Source organism: Alligator mississippiensis, chromosome 4 (genome assembly GCF_030867095.1).
Source record: "Alligator mississippiensis isolate rAllMis1 chromosome 4, rAllMis1, whole genome shotgun sequence".
Lineage (NCBI taxonomy): Eukaryota > Metazoa > Chordata > Crocodylia > Alligatoridae > Alligator > Alligator mississippiensis.
The window spans coordinates 251349642-251358114 of record NC_081827.1 but is presented as its reverse complement, the minus strand read 5'-3'; positions in this window follow the sequence as shown (position 1 = coordinate 251358114).

The window sequence follows — 8473 nt, the reverse complement described above, 5'->3', positions numbered from 1 at the left end:
AATCTCAAAAGGGCTTTCATCCAACCAGGACACGCCTCTAGAGAGAGCGATTGCACTTCTGAAAGAGCCACCCAGATACCACATGAAGATTTGCTGCAGTGCAAAAAGAAAATCCTCACAAATTGCACACCATTAGTTACGACACATCACCCTTCCCTGGAACCTATATGGAAAATCCTCAAACATGTGCAACCCATACTAGACAAAGACCCTATCCTTATAGAGATCTTCCCAGAACTACCCATCCCAGCCTTTAAACAAGCACTGAACCTCGCCAACCGCATCACCAGAAGCAAACTTCCTACAGCCCAAAACACACTGAATGGATCCAGACCGTGCTGGAGCAAGAAATGTAAAACCTGCCAACACATCTCCATCACCCCCACAGTAACTGCACCCCACAACAGAACCATCACCGTTCCTGCATCTTACACCTGCACCTCCAGAAATGTACTATATCTCATCCAGTGCACTGAATGCCATGATGCAAAATATGTAGGAAAAACCAAACAGCAACTGCGCACCAGAATGAATGCACACTGGAAATCTATTGAGGACAAAAATACCCAGTTACCTAAGGATGCGCGCTTCTCACAAGACCACCACCCTCTCTCCAATCTCTCAGTTTTAATCCTCAAAGGGAATTTACAAAACACCTTTCATAGATGAGCCTATGAACTTCACTTCAGAAATCTACTGGATACAAAAAATCATGGGCCAAATATTGGATTTATGGCACATTATAGCCTGCCTGCCATCCCATAACTCCAGGTAACCTGTCTGCATTTTACCAGCTACATTCTATCACCAGGTCAGCATTCCTCCCTTTTCCCACCCCATCTACCTGCCTCACACCTATAGGCAGAGGGAGAAAAAATTACTTGGGCGGTGGGGAGGGCTGAGTGCCAATGGGGCAAGGGATGGAGCTGTGAGCAGTTTGTCTGGGGGCGCCTGGTGCGGAGAGTGGGGTGGAGGCTCCTGTTGTTGCGTGCACCCTGGGAGGGCATGGGGGTGTGTGACCCCGGATCTGCATGGGGCGAGGCAGGCTGCCTCCGAGGGCTGGGGTCAGGGCAAAGCTGGGCTCTTCCCAGTGGTGAGGTTGGGCTGTGCTGTGCTCAGGGCAGATGGCAGTGGAGCTGGGAGGGAGGACTGGGGGGGATAAGGTGAATTTTGAGGTGGGTTCAGTCACCCACATAGCCCCCCTCCCAGTGCCACCACCACCTGCCTGGAGCTCAGCTTGGCCAAGTCTCCGCCCATGTTGAAAAGAGGCCAACTTAGCTCTGGTCCTAGCTCACAGCAGCAGCTCGCCTTCCCCAACATGGATCCAGGGGCACACCCCCACATTCCCTCCCAGGGTGCATGCAGCAGCGTGAGCCACCACCCCCTCCCCGTGCTGGGAGCCTTCCCAGACAAGATGCTCACGGCTCCATCTCATGCCCCAGCCCCACTTCCTCCCCACCCCCACATTGGGGTGGGGGGCTAAGCCCCATTAACCCCCACCTTCCATCACCTATGCTCACACCTTTTGTCTCCCATTGCCTCTGATCCTCAGTGCCATGCATTTGAATTTTCACAGACCTACATTTTTCTTATTGGCTTCTATTGCAGCCAGGAGAACACAAAACACCAGCAGACTCTCCCTAAGCCTGAAGAAGGGTGCTTGTGCCTGAAAGCTTGTGAAGAACAATTTTCCCAACTTTTCAGTTGGTCTAATACAAGATACCACATCTACCCAAAGAACCATGCCTGCCCAGAGTGCATTAATGCGTTCATACATTTGTGCTGAGTTAGCCATCAATGTGAATGGAGACTGGGAATTGAAAATGATGATAAAACAGGGTACTTTTCTTCTTTTCCTCTCACCCTCCCACTGAAGTGCTCTTCACCCTAAAAAAGCACTGTGAAAAACAGGGCCTATTTAGGACTGAGAAACTTAATCCATAAGGTTTTGAGCTGGATCCCATTAAAGCCAATGGGAACATGCTTATGGACACCAGTGGGTTTTGAAACAGGCCCAAAAGGTGTGCATGATTTCATGATGAGAAGTGTGTGTGCAGTACGTGCGTGTGATAGATCATCCAGTTCCAGTGACAGATGCCGTTTTTATTCAGGGGGTTGTTGCCTTTTCTGTTGCTTGAGAGGTGCCAGCTATTAAAAACCAAGCAACTTGCTTGATTTGGTGACAAAACACAGGTCTGCAATGATGCTTACCAGGAAACATCATTCCTGCTTTGCTTACATAGAGGTGGAAAAATAGAAAGATCCACTGTCAGCCTAGCAGCCTATTGGGCTAGTGTTTAAGGCACATCCAGCTTCTGTAGCCTACGGCATACACAGGAGTGATGTAGGCCAGCTTCACATCCAGTCACCTATGCTTTCCTAGGCTGGATGAGCAATCACCTATTCACGGCTGGGACAACTGAGGGCAGCCTTTCATGTGAGTTCAGAGTAGGACCTGAACTCATGTTTCTGGAACCACAGTAAGACACCTTTCTACCACCATGTGCCTAGCACAGATGTATCTAGTAAGATTATCTTGTTTTAAACCAGGAAAGAGTGGGAGTCAGGGCTGTGCCTAAGTCTGTCTACTACAGATTTGTCTTTTCGCCTCGAGGAAGTCCATTACACTTCTATTCTATCAGGGAGGTGGAATGCCTGTCGAAAAATGCTCGCAGGATGTCAGGGGAAAGATGCTGTTCAAATATGCGGCACAGCTCAGATGCGATGGTAACGATGCTTGGGAATGTTGAGACAGCTTGCAAGGCATGTTATTACCGCTATTCACAAAGCAGTGCCCCACTGCTACAGTTTGTGTTGCTTCCCGTTGTTCATCATTTGGATTTCATGTTTTCTGAATGCAGATCAGATGGAGGGTTCTTAAAGTAACTGAAATATTCTCTCAGATATTTAGACTCATAGATGTGAGGAAGGTAAGAAGGTGAAAAAATTAATGAACACTCTAGATGTTGTCTCTAGATAGAGGCATGTAACGAGTCTGGCCCTGGAACGACAAGGTCTCTTGCTCAACTCATCCCCCGGGTCCTAACTCTTTGCTAGCGGTGTGAGAAATGGGCTGTATTCATTTCAGATTTGGCCCGAATTGGGGACAGTGATTTGGTTTGTTGATTTGGCTCACTGTCCCCAATTCGATTTGGCCAAATCTGAATCTGAAGATTCGATGCTGATTCAGGGAATCAGCGATTTAGACATAGATACAGCTTTAAATGTTTTTCTACATACTTTGAGGTACCAGGCATGGTTGGTGGATGCTGCGATGCTGGGGTGGATGGAGCGATCCACAGGAGTGCAGGGGTGGGGGTGAGGGGAGTGTGGGAAGGCCTTCACGTGCTCAGCAATGAACCCAGAAGTGGACCAGAAGTGCTTCCAGTCCACTTCAGGGTCTGCCGGGGAGTGCACTGGGGGGGCCCCAATACCCCTCCAGCTCAGTAATTGGCCACAGGGGCACCCCAGGTAGCACTAGTCGCTGACCTGGGGGGGTGCAGAGGGCCCCCCTGTGCACTCTCCGGTGGATCCGGAAGTGGACTGGAAGTGCTTCTGCCCACTTCTGAGTCTGCTGCCAAGTGCGCTGGAGAGCCCCCCGAGCTCTTGTGGGATGCTCCATGCACCCCAACACTGCAGCATTCATGAGCCCCTGCACCTAGAGGTATATAGAGAAAACATTTAAAGCTGTGTCTATGTCCAAATCTCCGAATCTTTCTGAATCTGTCTGAATCAATTGGGAGTGTTCCGATTCGATTTGGAGAGATTAAAGGGTCCACTGATTCGATTCTGATTCGGAGATTTGGCTACCAAATTGGGCTGAATCTCCGCTGAATCAAATCAGGGACCACAGCTTTGCACAGCCCTACTCATTACCCACTAGATGCCAAGGGTCCACCACCAGCACTGTTATCTCACCTGCCACATCTTTGATGTAGCAGTTTCACTGGAAGACTGCCCCAGGAGGCAGATGCGAGTTCTGGGATAGGGTCTCATCTGAACTGAGGCCTTTCCTGGCCTTGGCCTGCTTTAAATTTAGCTGGGTCCCTCTGCCTGAGGTCCACTGTACCAGGGGATTGGATTTTGGGGTCCCAGCTCCCATCGTGCTCTTATGGGCTCGGGGCCTATGCCCCCTCAAGTCTTTGCTACCAGGCACTCAGTCCTCTGGCATGCAACAAATCTTCTTCAGAAACATTTGGGTTTCTGCCCCATGCAGTCTACCAGGGTCCTCATCCTGGCAGGTCTCTGTGCTGGGCTTCCCTATAGCACACCTGTGGCTTCCAATCCACCCCTTATAGTCACACCCAGTCCTCAGTATAAATGTAAAGCAAAACGTGAGTGTCTCCTCTCAAAAACAAAGTTCCTCACTTGGGGTTAGGCTCATCCTGGGATAGTCCCAATACAAAGGCTTGAGGTATGGTTTCTTTTTTCCATCCTTTTGTGGCACAGAGTCCTCCCTCTGTGGATAGCCTAAACTGGCTCCCCCTGGACTTCTGCCTCCTGCAGCTCCTACAGGCAGACTAGACTGCCTCTTGGGGTCCTGGGTTTATAAGCCTCTCCTTGGGTCAGCTGACCCTCCACTTGTACCTCAGGCCTGCCAATCACTGCCTGCATTGGAGTGGGTGGCCATCACCCTTTGCCATTATGTTTCTGTTCAGGAGGCTGGAGCTACCCAGCAGGCGCTGGGCATCTCAGTAAGGGGGCAGGGGCCCGTTTCAGTGGTAAGAGACATCCAGGGCTTCGTAAGTCATGTTTTCAGTAGAGGAAAACTCAGTGATGCCTAGCCTAGGTATATGAACATAAATGTTTGCGTGTTAATAAAACAAAGTTAGCCCTGGAACAGAAGCGGTCACAAACAGCATGCAGGTAATACCTTTGCTGGGGAATCCTAGCTGAGCATCAATGTCTGGTTCCCAGGAAGAAGTTTTGTCTCAAGAATTTACTCCAGTCAGAGAGCAAGGCTAAGAAAAAAAAATCTTCTTTAACAGCAACACATGGCAAACCATTCTGGGTACATCCAGACGTGCGTGGATGTTTCGTTCCTCAGGGACAAGTAGCTGTGATGCACCTTGTGCCACCGCTTCTTGTCCCCAGGGAAGTCCCATGCCATGTATGCTTTGGCACGTGGCAAGTTGTCCTGGGTGGCATAGGGGAGGCTGAGGCCAGCACTGGTGGCCTCCCAGAGCTGCTCCTCCACGGCAATAACTTGCTTCTGTGACTAGCAAGGGGTTTCCTCCATCCATCTGTTTACATCGTCTCCCAGTGATTAGCTTTATAGGCCCTCACAGCATAGCATCTGTCTACATTGTTTTTTGCCTCCAAAGGTTTCTGTGCATTAAGCTGTTCATTACTTTAGCTTTTGATTTAATCCATCATCAGAATAAAATAGCAATTCACTCCCATAGCTGTACTTTCACTTCTGTACAAGCCACACTTGGAGCAATGAAGGATGTTTGCAAATATTGATTAGCAAACAGCTGGATTCTTGCTCAGCGGTGTTTAGTCCAAATAACATTATATTTAAGTAATAGGAATAAATTGCTTGCCATGTTGTATTTATCATTCTATCTATGTACTTCTTCTATAAAGGGAAGTCACGTTAGAATATTTTCTCGGTTTTTCTTTTCTGAAACTTAAGTGAGCCCAAAACTTCTGGAAGGAGGAATTTAGACTAAGGAGGAAAGCTCCTGGGATCAGCACTTTTGTGGAGGCAGGATTATGCCGCAAGTAGTAGTCATTTTATATTGCTAAAATGTTGCTATTAGGCAGAAAACCACACCGGGTGCATCTACACGTGCACTTGAATGTACATTTGCCTATTTGAATGCACATGAAAGTGCCACAAAAAACCATGCTCTTTTGTGAAATGTGCATTAAAATAGGCTAACTGCCTTTTTCTAGTACCTCACAATGGAGGTACTAAAATTTAATGCACACTAGCAAAAGCACATTAATAAAACATGTAGACACAGAGGTGCACCTTGGTGTGTGTTTGCATAACCAGGTCAGTATTGGTGTGAAGCCAAGGTGAGGAGACTTGAGCAGTACTTCCTTGCTGGACCTCGCAGCAGGCAGTGATGTTTTTGCCTCTGTCATCATATGCTATGACCTGTGATTATGACCAATTAGATGTCATACCATATGCACACAGCGAAACCTGCTCTGAGAACTCATCTGGGCCAAATCCCAGCCCTGGGGAAAGCAGATTCCTAATGAGCAGCTCTATGAGATGCCTCTCTCAGACAAGTAACCTTAACCACACCTTTTTGTGCCTTGGTTTTAGGTGAAGGCCTGTATCAGTCCATTTGAAGCTATTATCGTGCCAGGAACTTGACTATTTTTTAGAACTATCTTTAAAGGTGAGGGGCAATTAGGCCCAACTATAGTGATATATTTCCACAGGGACTGTTATAACAGAACCCTAATCCAGACTGGGGCTTCGTGGCGTCATGGTCATATAAATAATTATTTCAGTAAAGCAACCTTATGAGTGTGATTCGTAGTCTTGCTCCAAGCAAGGCATCAAGTCACAATGCATGGGCTCTATCCCTCTTTATGCCATTAATTCACTGCGTAAACCATTGGCTTCTCTACGCCTCTTTTGACCGAGCTATACAACATTTCTGTAAGTCACGCCACCAAAGCATTGTGCCGCTTCATTAATACTTGTAGTAAAATATTGGGATGAAAGATGCAATATAAATGCAAAATATTATTATTATTATTGTAGCAAGAGCTTTGTGCAGATGACATAATACAGGTCAGGATGGTTAAGTCTGAGGCTCTTAGTCCTGCTAAACCAATTTGCCTTTTTTCATTTTCTTTGGAAACACCAGTCTGAATTTTATTCAGTGTTTTATAAAGCGCAGAATTCTCCAGGGAAGAAACCCCCCCCTCCCCCCGAGTGCTGGGTACATATTTCAGACACAGATGGCAGCTTTATAGCACCAAGCGCGCGTGTAAAAATATTGGAGAGACAATCAAAACATCCTGTGAACCCAAATACACTTAAACAAACCCAGATGAAAATCAAAGCGATGACTTCCCAGGACTCTGTAAGATACTAATGAATATTATAGATCAAAGTGCAATGGGTATATGCTCTCCCGGTTTGACAGAATCAGCATGGTAGAGTGGCAGATTTTATTCATGGCAGCTAGGGGAATATTCTAGAGAAATAGTAGCACAATTGTTTTCAGAGGGACCTCTACAGAGTTGTGCTCACATATTATACCTATATGTTGCTAAGCAGTGCTGAGTTGCAGCAGGACTGATCTAATCATATTATTTAGTTTGCATTAAGGGCAGAGATGATTCTGCAGAATTCAATAGCTGGGACTCCTGGCATCTTCAGGACAGGGGATTGCAAGATGCCGTGTTGAGGTGCTGCTGTGTATTGTTATAGATAGGGGTGTAGGTTGTAGCCGTGTTGGTCTAAGGACCTAGGCAGACAAGGGCCTTTGGGTAAATCCGATATCATTCTACCCAAAAGCTTGCAAAGAATAATTTGTCCAACTATTTGAGTTTGTCTAATAAAAGATGTCAGATTTACCCCGAGAACCTTGTCTGGCTGCATCTATTGTGGCACTCAGCCTAGAGATGATAGCAAAGGCAGGAGACACCCAAATAGCAAGTTGCTGGTTGGAGTTTGGGGTATTTGGCTTCTTACACACACACAGTCAAGACTACTTGCAAAATAAAAATGGGTTAATAAAACTTTTGACTTTCCATCCAAAGACTGTTTGGACTGAAAATTTTAGCATCAGCCATAGCTATTTTATATCATATGCCAGTGTGTGCAATTAAAGCTAGTCCCCCTTGCAGCTATTTCCTTTTGACTTCCACTCTTCACTGTGGAAGCTGCAGTGGGAGAGGAGCAAGGGATGTAAAATGCTGGACATGCCTTGTTCGTTCTCCCTCCCAGTATCTACTCTCTGCTACTGTGCGAGCCAGATACTGGGTTAGATGGACCTGTTATCTGCCTCTTAACTGTCCAGAAATCAATGGGGTGGAGCAGTGTTTGTGATGATGGGTCAAGGTCTTCACTCATCTCATCCTTTCTGGACTATATTTTCCTTTTTTATGACCTCTCTCAACATCTCCACTCACTGGCTTTACTTGGATGGGAAGGGTGACCCGCCCTCAGGGACATCAGTCCAATGATAGAAACAGTAAAGACTTCTTAAAAGAGCCAAGAGCAACTCAACTCCTTTAGCAAGACTTGGAAGAACAAATTTCAGCAGTCCTTTCCAACCCCGCACCTCCTGTCACATGCTATCCTGCTGCTGTCTTTGGCTTTGTCCTCTCTGCTTTAGCCTCCAGAGGTTCAGGTGCTTTCATCTTTGCATTTATGCATCTTGCATTAGCCCCTCACATCAGGAGCTCCCAACGGCAGAGAGACAAAGTTAATTTAGGCTGATTGTGTTCTGAGACCTGGCTCATTATTTTTAATTCCAAATTCAATTGAAAAGAA